The sequence below is a fragment of the Oryctolagus cuniculus genome, chromosome 8, assembly GCF_051225735.1.
Source record: "Oryctolagus cuniculus isolate XC-2025 breed Fujian yellow rabbit chromosome 8, ASM5122573v1, whole genome shotgun sequence".
NCBI lineage: Eukaryota > Metazoa > Chordata > Mammalia > Lagomorpha > Leporidae > Oryctolagus > Oryctolagus cuniculus.
Window position 1 is genome coordinate 32,968,861 of NC_142874.1, and position 16,014 is coordinate 32,984,874.

The window sequence follows — 16,014 nt, forward strand, 5'->3', positions numbered from 1 at the left end:
GATACATACATACAACTCTAGTGCAAACTCCCACCATGTTGACCAGACTCCTCAAGTCTCTCCCAGCTGGGAGTCCTCCAGCTCTCTTCTCTGCCCATGTCCACCTAGTCCATCCTCTGCATTCTAGCCAGGGTAGCCTAGAATGTAAACATCCTGGTTTCAACTTCCTGGCTGGGACCCTGCATTGTGCTTAGAATAAAATCCACCTCTGTCTCCTGCCTTCACCCTTTGTTCCTCTCTGCATCTGAGAAAGTACTTCAATGGATAACATGGCTGTCTCCTGAAAGTCCCAGCTAAAGCAGCCCCAACCCAATCCTTTCTTCATCAGACTATCATCACTCATAGGAAATGGCTTATTTGTTTGCTTCATCTTTAGTGTCTCACTTCCTACCCTGTCCCTACATTCACAGCTTAAAAGCTCCTTGAGGATAAAGGCTGGGTCCTATTCACTATTATCCTCCAGAACTTGCCACAGAGCAGGGGCTCAGCAGGACTTGGGTCACCAACTGACTTTCCCTGCATCCCTGCCTCCTCACACACAAATACAGGAGAAACCACACTAAAACACACCACATGCTGGCTCTCATCCTTGAATGCCTTCATCATGCTTCCAAGACTAGAAAAACTCATTTTCCAGCTTTTAAAAAAAAATATTTATTTACTTCAAAGGCAGAGTTACACAGAGAGAGAGAGAGAATCTTCTATCCTCTGGTTCACTCCCCAGATGGCCGCAATAGCCAGGGCTGAGCCAGGCTGAAGCCAGGAGTTTCTTCTTGGTCTCCCATGTGGGTGGCAGGGGCCCCAGTACTTGGGATATCTTCTACTGCTTTACCAGGTGCACTAGAAGGGAACTGGATTGGAAATGCAGCATCCAAGACACGAACCAGTTTCAATATGGGATGACAACATCATGGCCCCAAACAACCCTCATTTTCTAGACTTAACTCAAAATCTCCATATCAGAAGATTCTGAATTTAGGAAGCTGTATACTTAATAGATCATCTCTGTTGGATGATGTTTATACACTATCCTTGGCTTTGTGTAAATGCTATCGGACACTTCCAAACAAAACCATGTGTTATGGTTGTTCTGAGTTGCCAATGAAACTCCTGCTTCCATATATGTCTTATTCCTATTTATTTAAAAAGTTTTTTTTAACAGAAACATAAAAATCATGTGTATTGGGGCCGGCACTGTGGTGCAGCAGGTTAACACCCTGGTCTGAAGTGCCTGCATCTCATATGGGCGCCAGTTTAAGACCCAGCTGCTCCACTTCCGATCCAGCTCTCTGCTATGGTCTGGGAATGCAGTAGAAGATGGCCCAAGTCCTTGGGCCCCTGCACCTGCGTGGGGGACCCAGAAGAAGCTCCTGGCTCCTGGCTTCGGATTGGCGCAGCTCTGGCATTTGCGGCCAATTTGGGAGTGAACCAGTGGATGGAAGATCTCTCTCTCTCTCTCTCTCTCTCTCTCTCTCTGCCTCTCCTCTGTCTGTGTAACTCTGACTTTAAAATAAATAAATCAATAAATCTTTTTTTAAAAAATCATGTGTATCTACAGGGTATGTCATATGGTATGTGGTGTCTTGAAGTCCATATACAGCATACAATATCCAATCTATCGCCCTAAAGATTAACACTTCCATATGGTCAACATAGTCAAATATTTTTGTAGTGTTTTAAAAACAAACACATATACAGCACATAAAGATTATGTATAGTCACTCTTCTGTGCAGTAGAACCCCAAAACTTCTTACTCCTCTCTAACTGTAACTTAGCACTCATTAATCAACCCTTCCCTTTCCCTCCCTTCTCTCTTCTGTTCCCAGCCTCTGAGTTCACCTTTGCTCAGACTCCACATCTGAATGAGATCCCATGATACTTGTCTTTCTGGACATGGTTTATTTCACTTAACATAATGACCTCCAGTTCCAGCCATGGTTTTGTGAATGGCATCCTCTAGTTTTATGTTATCCTTTGTTATGGCTGAGTGGTATTCCATTGTATATATCTACCCCATTTTCTTTACCCATCATCAGTGGGTGGATACTTTAGTTGTTTCCATTTATCTGCTATCATGAACAATGCTGCAATAAACATGAGCATTGCAGATATCTCTGACAGACCGATTTCATTTTCCTTGGATATATACCCAATTATTGGACTACTGTATCACATGCTTTCATTTTCAGGTTTTTTAAAAATATGTCCCATAGGTTTTTCCAAAATTATTTCTAATTTACATTCTCATCAACCATGGGCAGATGTTCCTTCTCTATATCCATGCCATCATTTGATGGCTTTTTCAATAATAGCCAATCTAACTAGACTGAGTGAGGTGATGCTTCACTGTGCTTTTGACTCACATTTCTCTGATGATTAGTGATACTGGTTTTTTTTTCCCCACGTACCTGTTGGTCATTGTGTATGTCTTAATTTGATAAATGTCTTTTTAGGCTGGCACCATGGCTCACTAGGCTAATCCTCCGCCTGCAGCGCTGGCACGCTGGGTTCTAGTCCCGGTTGGGGTGCCAGATTCTGTCCCGGTTGCTCCTCTTCCAGTCCAGCTCTCTGCTGTGGCCTGGGAAGGCAGTGGAGGATGGCCCAAGTGCTTGGGCCCTGCACCCCATGGGAGACCAGGAGGAAGCTCCTGGCTCCTGGCTTCGGATTGGCGCAGTGTGCCAGCCATAGCAGCCATTTGGGGGGGGGGGTGAACCAACGGAAAAGGAAGACCTTCCTCTCTGTCTCTCTCTCTCACTGTCTAACTCTACCTGTCAAAAAAAAAAAAAAAGATAAATGTCTTTTTAGATCTACTGGCCATTCTAAAGTTGTATTATTTGTGTTTTTTTACATTCAATTAAGTTCCTATATATTCTAGTTATTAACCCTTGTCTTCCTTTCCGTAGGTTATCCCTTCACTCTGTTGTGTGGCTTTTTTAAAGATTTATTTATTGAAAGTCAGAGTTACAGAGAGGGAGGGAGGGAGGGAGGGAGGGAGGGAGGAAGAGAGATACAAAGAGAGAGAGAGAGAGAGAAAATCTTCCATCCACTGGTTCACTCCTCAAATGACTGTAAAAGCCAGGGCTGGACCAGGCTGAAGCCAGAACTGAGGAGCTTCATCTGAGTCTCCTATGTGGGTGGCAGGGGCACAAGCACTTGGGTCATCTTCTGATGCTCTTCCTAGGCCATGAGCAGACAGTTGGGAAAGTGGAACAGCAGTAACATGAACTGGCAGCCATGTGACATGCCAGCATCAGTGTGGTGGCTTAACCCTCTACACCCTTGGGTCCCCACTTCATTCTGTTGATCACTTCCTTTGCAATGCAGAAGCTCTTCAGTTTAATGAGACTCCACTTGTCAATTTGCTTTTGTTTCTTGTGCTTTTGGGATATATATCTAACAACATCCTTACCCATTCCAGTGTCCTGAAGGGTTTCTCCCATGATCTCTTCAAGCAGATTCAAACATCTAGATCTTCAATCCACCTTGAGTTGAGTTTTGTATATAAGTGTGGTAAGAGAAACGGATATAGTGGATATAGTTTCAATCTTTTTCATGTAGATACCCAGTCTCCCAGCATCACATATTGTCAAGACTGGCCTTTTTTTTTTTTTTTTTTTATTGGACAGGCAGAGTTAGACAGTGAGACAGAGAGAGAGAAAGAGAGAAAGCTCTTCCTTTTTCCATTGGTTCACCCCCCAAGTGGCTGCTACGGCTGGTGTGTTGTGGCCAGCGCGTTGCGCCGATCTGAAGCCAGGAGCCAGGTGCTTCCTCCTGGTCTCCCATGGGGTGCAGGGCCCAAGCACTTGGGCCATCCTCCACTGCCTTCCCAGGCCACAGCAGAGAGCTGGACTGGAAGATGAGCAACCAGGACAGAATCTGGCGCCCCAACTGGGACTAGAACCCAGGGTGCCGGCGCCGCAGGCGGAGGATTAGCCTAGTTGAGCCATGGTGCCGGCAAGACTGTCCTTTTTTCAATCCATTTTTTAGTATCTCTGTCAAAGAGCAGTTGACTATAGATATGTGGGTTTACTTCTAGGCACTTGGCTCTGTTCCACTGCTCTATGTTATGTTTTTATGACTATACTATGCTGTTTTGTCGCTATAGCTCTGCAATATGTATTAAAGTCAAGGAGTATAATGCTCCTGCTCTCCCAACCCCACCCCACCCAAGACTGCTTTAGCTATTTGAGGTCTTTTGTGGTTCTATACAAATTTTGGTAGCATTTTCTCTTGCTAAAAAAAAAAAAAGACATTGTTACTTCAATAGGGATTACATTGAAGATTACATTTTTTTTATTTGAAAGACAGAGTTATAGAGAGAGGTAGAGACAGAGAGAGAGGTCTTCCATCTGATGGTTCACTCTCCAGATGGCCACAACAGCCAGAGATGCGCCAATCCGAAGCCAGGAGCCAGGAGCTTCTTCTGGGTCTCCCACGTGGGTGCAGGGGCCCAAGGACTTGGGCCATCTTCCACTGCTTCCCTAGGCCATAGCAGAGAGCTGGATGGGAAGTGAAGCAGCTAGGACTAGAACCGGCACCCATATGGGATCTCGGTGCTTCAGGCCAGGGCTTTAACCCCTGTGCCACAGCGCAGACCCCAATAGGGATTATACTGAATATGTAAATAGCTTTAGGGAATATGGACATTTGAGTAATGTAGGTCTTTTTATCCAAGAATGCAGAATGTCTTTCCTTTTCTTTGTGGCTTCATCAATTTCTTTCATTAATGATATGTATTTTTCATTGTAGAGATGTTTCACCTTTTTTGTTAAATTTATTCCTAGGGTTTTTTTGTAGGTGTTGGAAATGGGATCACTTTCTTAATTTCTTCATCAGATAATTGCTACTGTGTATAGCAATGCTACTAATTTTTACATATCAATTTCGTATCCTGCAACTTTACTGAATCAGTTACTTAGCTCTAATTGCTTTTTGGTGGCCTCTGTAAGATTTTCCATAACTAAAATCTTCAAACAATGACAATCCGACTTCCTCCTTTCCAGTTTAGATACACTTTATTTCTTTGTCTTGCCTAATGTCTCTGGTTTCATCTTCCAGTATGATGGTAAAGAAAAGTGTTAAAAATGGGCATCCTTGTTTTGTTCTGGATCTTAGAGGGAAAGCTTTCAAGTTCAATGAGGGAAGCCTCATTCCGTTTGATGTTGCTTATTAGCTTGGTATACATGGGCTTTATCATGGTGAGTATATTACTTCTATATCTAATTTGTTCGGAGGTTTTATCATGAAGGGATGTTGATTTTCATTAATTGCCTCTTCTGCATCTATTGAGATGGTCATATGACTTCTGTCCTTCATTCTGTTGATATGGTGTATCAAATGTATTGATTCGCATCCTTGTATCTTGGGTTGAAACCCACTTGATCCCAGTGAATACTATTGTTAATGTGCAGTTGGATTCCTTTTGTTAGTGTATTTTCAAGGATTTTTGCATTTATGCTTATTAAGGATACTGGCCTGCAGCTTGCTTTTGTTGGTATGTCTGGCTTTGGTATCACGATGATGGTGATCTCACAGAATGAGTTTAGAAGAATTTCCTCTTCTTCTATTTTTTTTTAAGGAAGTAGAGAGGATTGCTGTTAATTCTTTCTTAAATGTTTGCTAACATTCAGCAGTGAAGCCATCTGATCCTGGCTTTTCTTTGATTGGAGACATTTTATATTACGGATTCAATCTCACTACTAATTATTGGTCTGTTTAGGTATTATATTTCTCATGTTTCAATCTGGTAATGTGTATGTGTCAAGAAATTTATTCTTTTTTTTTTTGTTAACAAATTGTGACCATATAATTGTTTATCATAATCTCTTAAAATTTTCTATTTCTGAAGTTTATGTTATAATCTCTCCCTTTTCATCTCTGATTTGAATTTTTAAATTTTCTCCATTTTTTTCCTTAGTCTGCTAAAATTTTTTTGGTTTTGTTTTTCTTTTCTAAGACCAGGTCTTCATTTCATTTTTTTTTTTTTAACTTTTTAGTCACTAAGTCATTTGTTTGTGCCCTGAGTTTCATTATTTTTTTCCTTCTACAACTTTTGGGCTTGATTTTGTTCTTGTTTTTCTAGTTCTTCCAGGTGCAACAATAAGTTATTTATTTGAGGTATTTCTTTGTTGATGCAAGCATTGACTGCTCTAAACTTCCCTCTTGCACTGCTTTTGCTGTACCCCGTGGATTTTAGTGGTAACACATTCCCTCAGCTTTTGTTTGTGTAGCTTTTCCCCTCATATATGAAGGATCCCTTTGCTGGGTACAATATTCTTGGCTGTCAATTTTTTTTTCAATACTGTGAAAGTCTCATCTCACTCTCTCCTGGCCTGTAAAATTTCTGCTGAGCAGTCTAAGTCAGGTGAATCTGGACTCTCTTATATGTTCTTTGTTTTCTTTTGCAGCTTTGTGAAAACTCTCTTTATCTTTAACCTTGAATAAGTTGATTATAATACACCTGGGGGGTAGACTTGGTTGGGTTGAATCTGACTGGTGACTTTTGGCCTGGGAAGTTGTACCTTTTTCTTAGTGTGGAAAGTTTTCTGTCATTATCTCTTTAAATATGCTTTCTACCCTTTTGGCATTGTCAAGTCCCTCTTGAACCCCAATAATTAAGATATTTCCTCTTTTCCTACTGTCTCAAAGTTCCTATAAGCTTTCTTCATTCCTTTTGATTTTTTTCCTCTAACTCCAATTATTTTCAAGTAACCTGTTTTCTTTCTTTTTTAAAAAAGATTGATTTATCTGAGAGGCAGAGTTAAGGGGAGGGGGGGGTTTGCAGAGAGAGAGAGATCTTCCAACCGCTGGTTCACTCTCCAAATGGCCAAAACGGCCATAGCAGGGCCAATCCAAAACCAGGAGCTTCTTCCGGATCCCACACTTGGGTGCAAAGGCCTAAGCCCTTGGGCCATCTTCCACTGCTTTTCCAGACCATCATCAGGGAGCTGGATCAGGAACAGAGCAACTGGGACTCGAACCAGCACTCATACACGATGCCAGTACTGCAGCAGAGGCTTAACCTACTACACCACAGTGCCAGCCCCTAGTAACCTGCTTTCAAGCCCCTTGATTCTTCTGTTTGATCTAGTCTGCTCTTGACACCTTCTATTGCAGTATTAGTTTCATTTAGTACACTTTCTAGTCGGAAGATTTCTGATTTATTTCAATTACTTCCAAGTCTCAGTTTAGGCTCTGATATAGCACTAATTTTTTTTTTTTTTTTTTTTTTTTTTTTTTTTTTTTGCTTGTTCTCTTGAAGTTCATTGAGTTTCCTTAAACCAGTCTTTTTGCTACTGTTTAAGCATTTGAAAATTTCAGTGTCTACACAGTTGGTTTCTGGCACCTTATTTTGTTCCTTAGGTGAGGCCGTGTTTTCCTGGAAGTTTATAATGCTTGGTAGTGTACAACATCATCAGCATATTGGAGGGTTAGGTACAGTAATTTAGCTTCCTTTGTGACTGTCCTTCCAGAAATTCTAAGCAGTCTATTTTCTCTGTGCTTGTGGATACTTCTGCTATTGCAACACTAGATGGCGCCCAGAGTCGAGGTTTGTGCGGTTCTGTTGTTGATGTGTTGTCATTCTTCCAGTCCTAAAATAATCCCCAGGCTCAGATTTGCCCCAAATCTGTAGTTGGTGTGTTGTTCACATTGGATTTGGGAAGTGTCCAGAAGTGCGTAGTCTGTCACAGGCCCAGTAGCCACCAATGCCACAGTGTTGGATCACACCCAGAGCCCATGGAGACCAGCGCAGCCTGGGATCAGGACCAGAGCCCACCCTACCATGGTCTGTCTGGTGCTGATGGGGACTCACTGCCTGATGCCACTCCTGCCACCCGATGGGAACGCTGGCTGGACTCAAAGGCTGAGCAAGTCGGGCCATGGAACTCCTCTTGGCACCAGAACAATTCCAGAGGCTCTATCTAAAGGAACTGGGCTAGGGACAGTGTTTCTGGGATTCTCTTTTCTGTTGTCCTAACCTTGTGGGCCAAGATTTGACCACAGGGTGCTAAGAGTGACACCAGCAAGATTCTTTTTTTCCGGTGACAATCGGCAGAGCTTCTCTGGAAGACTGGAGGGGATGAGTCCAGGGTAAGGAAGATCTTGCACGAGGCCTGGTGATCTGAGTGAGACCGCTCCCCAGGACTGTTGTATGCCAGCGAAATGAACCCTTTTAAATCACCACCTAGGGCAATCCTGAAGTAGACAAGACGTCCAGGAAGAGCGTGGGAGGCAAGCCCCTGTCTCTTTGTGACCACAAGTGTTGCCATCACTGGGATGTGAGTGTTAGGCCTTCTTTTAGGGCCAAAGGAGATTCTTTTCCGGCAGAACTAGCTCCTTTGAGCTATTGCCAGGCGCTGGAGATCTGATCGCTGTACCTGGCAGGTGAGGAGAAGGAGCGGACACAGGACCCTAAAGGCTATAGACAAGCAGGTTAACACCCAGGCTCGGTAGGGCTGTGGACAGCGAGGGTGTCTCTGGGGTTCACCTTCCCAACCTTGTGGGTAAAGACTAGGCTACAGCGTATTCAAAGTCATGCCTCTAAGTTCTTTCGCTCTCTGGAGACTCAGAGAGAAGCAAAGACCTGATAGCCAAGAGGTCAGGGTGTGAAGACCTTCCCCTCTCTCAGGAGGACGTCCTGCTAGCGCCCCCTTTGGACACAAGAAGGAAAGCTAAGAAGCTTGAATATCTTTAGTTCTTCAGAATGTTAACAGCCCTGACATTATATGCTAAAAATTTATTTCGTAAGTCAATAATTTCCTCAAACTCAAATGTACAGAACTAAACATAATTGTACAAAAAGCAAAAACAGATTGGATTTAAGGTCTTCGTTTACTAAAGCATATTCCAGGAGCTGGTGCTGTGGTATAGCGGGTAAAGCAGCTAACTGCAGTGCTGGCATCCCATATAAGTGCTGGTTCGAGTCCCAGCTGCTCCACTTCCAACCCAGCTCTCTGGTATGGCCTGAGAAAGCAGCAGAAAATGGATCAAGTCGTTAGGCCCCTGCACCTGTGTGGGAGACCTGGAGGAAGCTCCTGGCTCTGGCTTCAGATTGGCACAATTCCGGCCGTTGTGGCCAACTGAGGAGTGAACCAGCAGACTGGAAGACCTCTCTCTCTCTCTCTCTCTGCTTCTCCTTTTCTCTCTGTGTAACTCTGACTTTCAAGTAAATAAATAAATCTTTAAAAAAGATAAATCATATTCCACCTCATGATATCTGAGAGTCAACAATTCTCCAAGACACTAAAACATAGGCTCTATTACAACTTGATTGGTTTGGGTTTTTTTTTAATCACTAATTATTTCAAATGTATTGATCATACAAACTAGCAAATGAAAAAATTAAAAACCCACTGAGCCCATCTGGAGACATTCATATAATCCACAAAGAAAGTGTTTCCTTTCTTCCAGGTGTTAGAAGAAAAGGGAAGGCCAGCGCCGCGGCTCAATAGGCTAATCCTCCGCCTTGCGGCGCCGGCACACCAGGTTCTAGTCCCAGTCGGGGCGCCGGATTCTGTCCTGGTTGCCCCTCTTCCAGGCCAGCTCTCTGCTGTGGCCAGGGAGTGCAGTGGAGGATGGCCCAAGTCCTTGGGCCCTGCACCCCATGGGAGACCAGGAGAAGCACCTGGCTCCTGCCATCAGATAGGCACGGTGTGCCGGCTGCAGCGCGCTGGCTGCGGCGGCCATTGGAAGGTGAACCAATGGCAAAGAAAGACCTTTCTCTCTGTCTCTCTCTCTCACTGTCCACTCTGCCTGTCAAAAAGAAGAAGAAGGAGAAGGAGAAGGAGAAGGAGAAGGAGAAGGAGAAGGAGAAGGAGAAGGAGAAGGAGAAGGAGAAGGAGAAGGAGAAGAAGAAGAAAAGGGAGCATTTTCTTAAGACTCTTGGAGCAGCATATGGTCAGGTTACCATACTTATCATTATGATGTCCCCATCAATACAAATCGCAACTGTCATGAGGGAAGACCGTCTCTCGTTAAAAATCAGCAATTATCTGCCAGTAAAATTCTGAGTTTTACTTTAACTCAAGCATATTCTTGCTCTGTCAAGTTTACTATCCAACAAGCTGCTGGAAGACAGGTGACCATCCCTGTTATCCAGAACATTCTAAAATACTGGCCACGCAGGGCTTTCCAGAAAAGTGGACTATATGAAAAGGAGAGAGAGAGAGAAAGAGAGAGAGAGAGAGAGAGATGAATGCAACACTGGGCCAAAGTCTCTGGCTCACTACCTCCGTGAAGGAGGCCCTCGCTTTTGATATCTTTTCAAAGTTGGCATGCCGAACAACCAAACGGGAATTAAGAAAGGGATCCATTTCCACAGCTCCCTTGTAGGCTATAACGAATAAAGTTTCTGGGATTTGGTGAGAAACCAGAACACAAAACACTCTCAACTTAATCTTAAAGTGAACTCAGCCCAAGGTGTAGAAAGTAAACCGTGAAGCAGATTCCAATAGCCACATTTATGACACAGAGAAAAAGAGCAGAGTTTGTGTGGGACGTTTACACAAATCCCATCTTGCACTTGGGTTTCCTTGTAGAGCCTCCAGAGTTTTGGTAGACACAGCTGGTACCCAGCTGCAACAGGAAAAAACTCTTGGTGGAGCTTTGAGTATTTCCACTCTTTTGTTTTGTTTTTCAGTAACTATAAGAGTGACTGTAATTAAAGAACAAATTGACTCAAAGGTTAAGACATTAGACCAAGCCTGCCTGTATTTTTAGAAAGCATTCATCCTTAGTAACATTTCTTCCTTGTCTACAGAATAGAATGATAAATCAGTACAGTTTCAATGAAGGTCTTCAACCTGTTAGATGAGTCTTTACCTTGAATAATGCAGATGACTGATGCTTATTAATAGTAAATATTAATATATGAATATGTTAATAATTTTGCTTTTGAAATTCTACCAGAAAAACATGAAAGGAAGTATATTCACACTCCCTCTACAAAAGTACTTCTGTCTGTGCTTTATCTATAATTCTCACATTATCTCTATGAATCCACCACTTCCAAAGAACAACCTTTAAATGTAGTGGTGAAGACAACTCTAATTGGAACTGGTGTGGCACAATGGGTTAAGTCACCACATTTGATAGCACCGTCCCAGATGGGCACCAGTTCCAGTCCTGGATGCTCTACTTCTGCTCCAGCTCCCTGATAATATGCCTGGAAAAACAACAGAAGATAGCCAAAGTATTTGGGCTCCTGCCACCCATGTAGGAGAAAAAGATGGAGATCCAGGCTCCTGGCTTTAGCCTGGCCCAGCCCTGGCTGTTATGGCCATCGATGGAAGATCTCTCTCTCTTTCTCTGTATAGCTCTGCCTTTCAAATAAATAAATCTTTAAAATGTTGTATTTCTTAAGAAAAAATTATAAATCATGTCTTTACTATAAAAACAAAAGGATAAATCAAAAAGAGGGGTTTTTCTGGGGGGGTTACTATTTTAAGTGTTTAAGGTAAAATTTGTGTGAATTCTGAATATGTTCCTTTTCTTAAACTAGGTGACTCAACAAAGCAAGTATGTGGATGGAAGAGTCTATCTGCCGTTGTTCTATCCGGGCCTTTGATTCTACCTGAGTACAACTCCCAAAATGGATCTTTGATTTTTAGTTTTAATTCTGACCTTTGTGCATGTTTAGTATGTTTAATCTTTTCTTCCAATGAACTCGAACAGCAAGATACATATAGTCATTTAGAACTGTGGGTAAGAACAGAAGCAGGGGCAGGCGTTTGGCTCAGTATTTAAGCTTCTGTTTGAGACACCACACCCTCTACCTGGGTTTGAGTTCCAGCTAATTCTAGCCTCCGGCTAATGCACACCTGGCACTCAGCAGGTGACGGACGGTTCAAGTACTCGAATCTCTATCATTCTCACAGGAGATCTGGACACAGTTCTGGATTGTGGTTTCAGCCTCTCCCCTCTCCCAGCCCTGGCCGTTGTGGGTCTTTGGAGAGAGACTCACTAGACAAGAGGTCTGTCTGTGTCCTTCTGTTTTCCAAATAAAATAAATAAATATTAAAAAAAAAACCACAGCAATATCTTAATGCAATGAAAATGTACCATAGTCACATGTCTGAACTAAGATTTAGACAAATGAACATGTGTCTCTGATATTGCAAATGGGCGCCTGCCAAACAACAGATATTACTAATGAAGAGCCTCAGATACATACATTTTACTATGAACATTCTTGGCATTAATTTCATCAAAAAGTTGCATCTAATTACATTTTAATGATCACGATCTAATGGATAGAGGAAAGAACATGCAGGGAAATATCCCTTCCACTGTTAAAATAGAAAATGATTTCACCAACAAACATAGCACTAAAAGTAGTGATATATTGTAAACTTACCAATTTCACAGCTGAAATGGACAACAGAGATTTTCTCCCACCACAGGGCTTCCAAAAGCTTTCTGACTGCCAGAGCAAGAGAAGCAAAAGAGTTTGTTGTGAGCTGTACAGGAAGGGTATGCATGGCTCTAAGAATCCTAGACTACACAAGCTCCCAGGAAGACCACAGTTGTATCTATAACACTGACAACCAATTGAAATGGGAAGAATCCGGATTTTGTCATGAACATTTCTACCCCACATGACAGCTTTAATAACACTTGCAAGGTTGTCATTGCTGAGAATGATATCAGAAGCTTATTTGGTTATGCCTGTTCCTGCAAATCTCACTGCACATCCAACATTTGCTCTATTTAACACCAGGCTGACATTAGTACTATCACCAGTGATGGCTACAATCTTGCTTCCATTCCAATAGGTCACTCTTTTAAAAAATGTATTTATTTGAAAGTCAGAAAGACAGAGAGAGACAGAGAGATCCTAACTACTGGTTTATTCCCCCAGTGCTCACAATGAAAGGGTTGCCAGTGCCAAAAGCCATAAATCCAATCCAGATCTCCCACATGAGTGACAAGAACCCAATTACTTGAGCCATCACTGTTGCTTCCCATGGTCTGCATTGGGAGAGGGCTACAGTCAACAGCCAGAGCCAGAATCAAATGCAGGCTTGTGATGTGGGACACAGGCATCCCAATATATCAGGTTTTTCAGGATCTTCAATGCCTACAGAGCAATATTTAGTATTTTCTTCAGTGCCCAATCAAGTTCATTGCCAGTATCTGGAAAAAATGCTGAATGTCAGGCATAGGATTAAGTCCCTGAGAAATCATTGGTTCAATAAACCAGTCCCCAAAAGACAAATATCATATGTTTTCTTTGATTTGTGCTACCTCATATATAAGTACAAAAAAAAAAAAAGTCATGTGTATGAGTGAACTTGACATCTTGAGATTTCATTATGGTATATGGCCTTGTCTATATTACTGAGGAACTCTGGTCTTTCTACTTCCTATTCATTGAATTCTTTATTCAGTAGAGGATTAACCTTGTGATTATAAAGTAAATTGAAAGCATAGCATCACAAAATTAGAAGAAAAATAAGGAAGGAAGGAGGAAAGAGGGAGGGTGGAAAGTATCATTATGTTCTTAAAACTGTATATATGAAATACATGAAATCTGTTCCCTTTATAAAAACAAGGAGACATTAGAGAAGAAATTAGCCATGATTTTGCCAAAAAAAAAAAAAATTCGTTCAATAACCCTTCAGAGACTATATGCTTAATTTCTTCCTGTGAGCTTTCTAGGTATTCCCTCTTCATTCAGGTTTTGCCAGCTTCGAAGTAATAGTTCTAAAATTCTCTTGGCAAAAACCGAAAATCTCCATCAGGCAGTTTGAAGATGGTCATGGATTTTTCTCTCTGAGTTGAAGATACATGAGACATCCTCAGAAAGTTCATGAAAAATATGTTACCACCAAAAAATGCGATGCATGGGTTTAAGGCTTTTTGTGCACCAAAATAATCTTTCAAATTCCACTTTCCATGGGTTTTTTCAAGGTCCACTCACATACTTTACACAAAGACTCTGTGATGGGCCTGCCCGCCCTGCCTTTCCCTCCTCTCTCCCTTTCTTCCTCCTTTTTTTTTTTTTTTTTTTTTTTTTTTGACAGGCAGAGTGGACAGTGAGAGAGTGAGAGAGTGAGAGAGAGAGAGAGAGAGAGAGAGAAAGAGAAAGGTCTTCCTTTGCCGTTGGTTCACCCTCCAAAGGCCGCTGCGCACCACGCTGATCTGATGGCAGGAGCCAGGTGCTTTTCCTGGTCTCCCATGTGGGTGCAGGGCCCAAGCACCTGGGCCATCCTCCACTGCACTCCCTGGCCACAGCAGAGAGCTGGCCTGGAAGAGGGGCAACCGGGACAGAATCCGGCGCCCCGACCGGGACTAGAACCCGGTGTGCCGGCGCCGCAAGGCGGAGGATTAGCCTAGTGAGCCGCGGCGCCGGCCTCCTTCCTCCATTTTTAAATGCAGAAGAAATCCGGTGAACAAGGCCCATTCTGCAAATTATCCTACAATTATAAGGGCAGCTGACAATCATACCTGTCAACAAGGTAGTCCCAAAGGAAGCTGGAAGAGTCGCTCTGCAGTTAGTCTCATCGCGTAAGCCTGACCTACTCAAACGAGCAAAGATGGCTGCGTCTCCCATGATTCCCGCGCGTCTCCCTCAGCGGTTATCTTCCATCGTTAGCGTTTCTGAGGCCACCAAGCAAACAGGAAACCCAAACCGAAGCCTTGCTGAGGCAGCTGCCCCGCCTCGGCTGCTTTTTCCAGTAACGGGGCGCCTCTGCGGCCCGCATCCCCCACGGGCCGGTCACGGAGGCGGCCGCGCGGCTCTGAGCGCCTCGGTGGAGTCCACGCCTCCCTGGCGGCGCTGACCTGGGACGTTTTGCCTTTTCGTCACCACACCCCACCCCGGCCCTGGGAGAGGCTGCAGTCTTGGAAGCGCTCTGTGGTGGCCGCCCCTCAGGTCAGCAGGGCCACCGCGAGGCCCGCGGGCGCCGCCACCTCACGCAGGGCCCAGCGGCATGGCGCGCGCTCCGGGGAGAGGGTCCCCGCCGGAGGTTCACCCTATGGGAACCCTCTCCTGGGCCTGGGAGAAGACAGTGGCCAGGCGCTTCAGAGACAGGGTGGCAATGGCCGAAGACCACGGGGTGAGAGCCAGAAGAGCCTAGGTATTCCGGGGAGGCAGCCATCACCTTTTTTTTTTTAATTTCAAAGGCAGAGTTAGAGAGAATGAATTTTCCATCCTCTGGTTCATTCCCCCAGATGGCTGCAACAGCTGGCGCTGAGCCAATCCGGATCCAGGAGCCTCTTCCTGATCTTCCATGTGGGTGCAGGGGCCCAAGTACCAGGACCATTCTTCACCGTTTTCTCAGGCCATAGCAGAGAACGGGATTGGAAGTGGAGCCGCCGGGACTTGAACCGGTGCCCATATGGGATGTCAATGCTGCAGGCTGCAGGCTGGGGCTTAGTGCACTGCACCACAGCGCTGGCCCCATGCTGTTACCTCTTGTGAGGATGGTGCGGGAGATTGCAGAAGCCTTCGGTTATGCATCCAAGACCACCCACTTTGCAGATTAATTTGTAGATAAAATATCCTGATAGAATGCAAGCTCAGCCCAGCCAGGAACCACAGGGACAGGGAGCCCAACTCCTAGATGTCAATCACAAATGCCAGTCAGGAGCATCTGGCCACATCTCCTGTCTGAGGCCCTCATATCTGGAGGACAAAGGCCCGAAACCTGCAGGAAAGGGTGCCACCTGCTGTCTCCACTGGCCTGCTCCTCCCTTGGAAGGTACTTCATTGAAACTTGCTTTTGTCTCTGTAAACACTAATTCTTTTCACTATCTGCGGACAGCAATCAAGGCAAGGCGGCTGCTGCTGGGGACGACCCTTTTGGTTGGAGTTATTTGCGGTCTGGCAGTGATCCGGGTTTACATGGCCAGCTGCCAGTCATCCCCTTTGGCTTTCTGGTTGCTGGGTATCGTCAGAAAGCTGCGGCCCTCAGAGGTGGCTCCATTTTGCACTGTATCTACCAGGAAGGCTTCCAGGGCAGCCTGAGCCCAAGCCTGTGCCTCTTAGGCCTTCAGCTCTGTAATAAAGA

General features: G+C 44.2%; 1 long non-coding RNA gene across 4 annotated transcripts; it reads right to left on the reverse strand.

Annotated features, from left to right (window-relative positions):
• Window positions 1-680: 680 nt before the first annotated feature.
• LOC149124962 (uncharacterized) lies at window positions 681-14,993 on the reverse strand. 4 transcript variants are annotated; one of them, XR_016212532.1, is made up of 5 exons: window positions 14,450-14,991; window positions 12,943-13,135; window positions 12,357-12,422; window positions 3,411-3,483; window positions 681-851 (listed from the first exon to the last, which is right to left on the reverse strand). It is a non-coding gene; the product is annotated as an uncharacterized LOC149124962 (long non-coding RNA). The 4 variants fall into 4 exon arrangements; XR_016212534.1 differs by lacking the exon at window positions 12,943-13,135 and having other exon boundaries at window positions 14,450-14,993; XR_016212531.1 differs by lacking the exons at window positions 681-851; window positions 3,411-3,483 and adding an exon at window positions 8,726-8,965 and having other exon boundaries at window positions 14,450-14,988.
• Window positions 14,994-16,014: the final 1,021 nt, after the last annotated feature.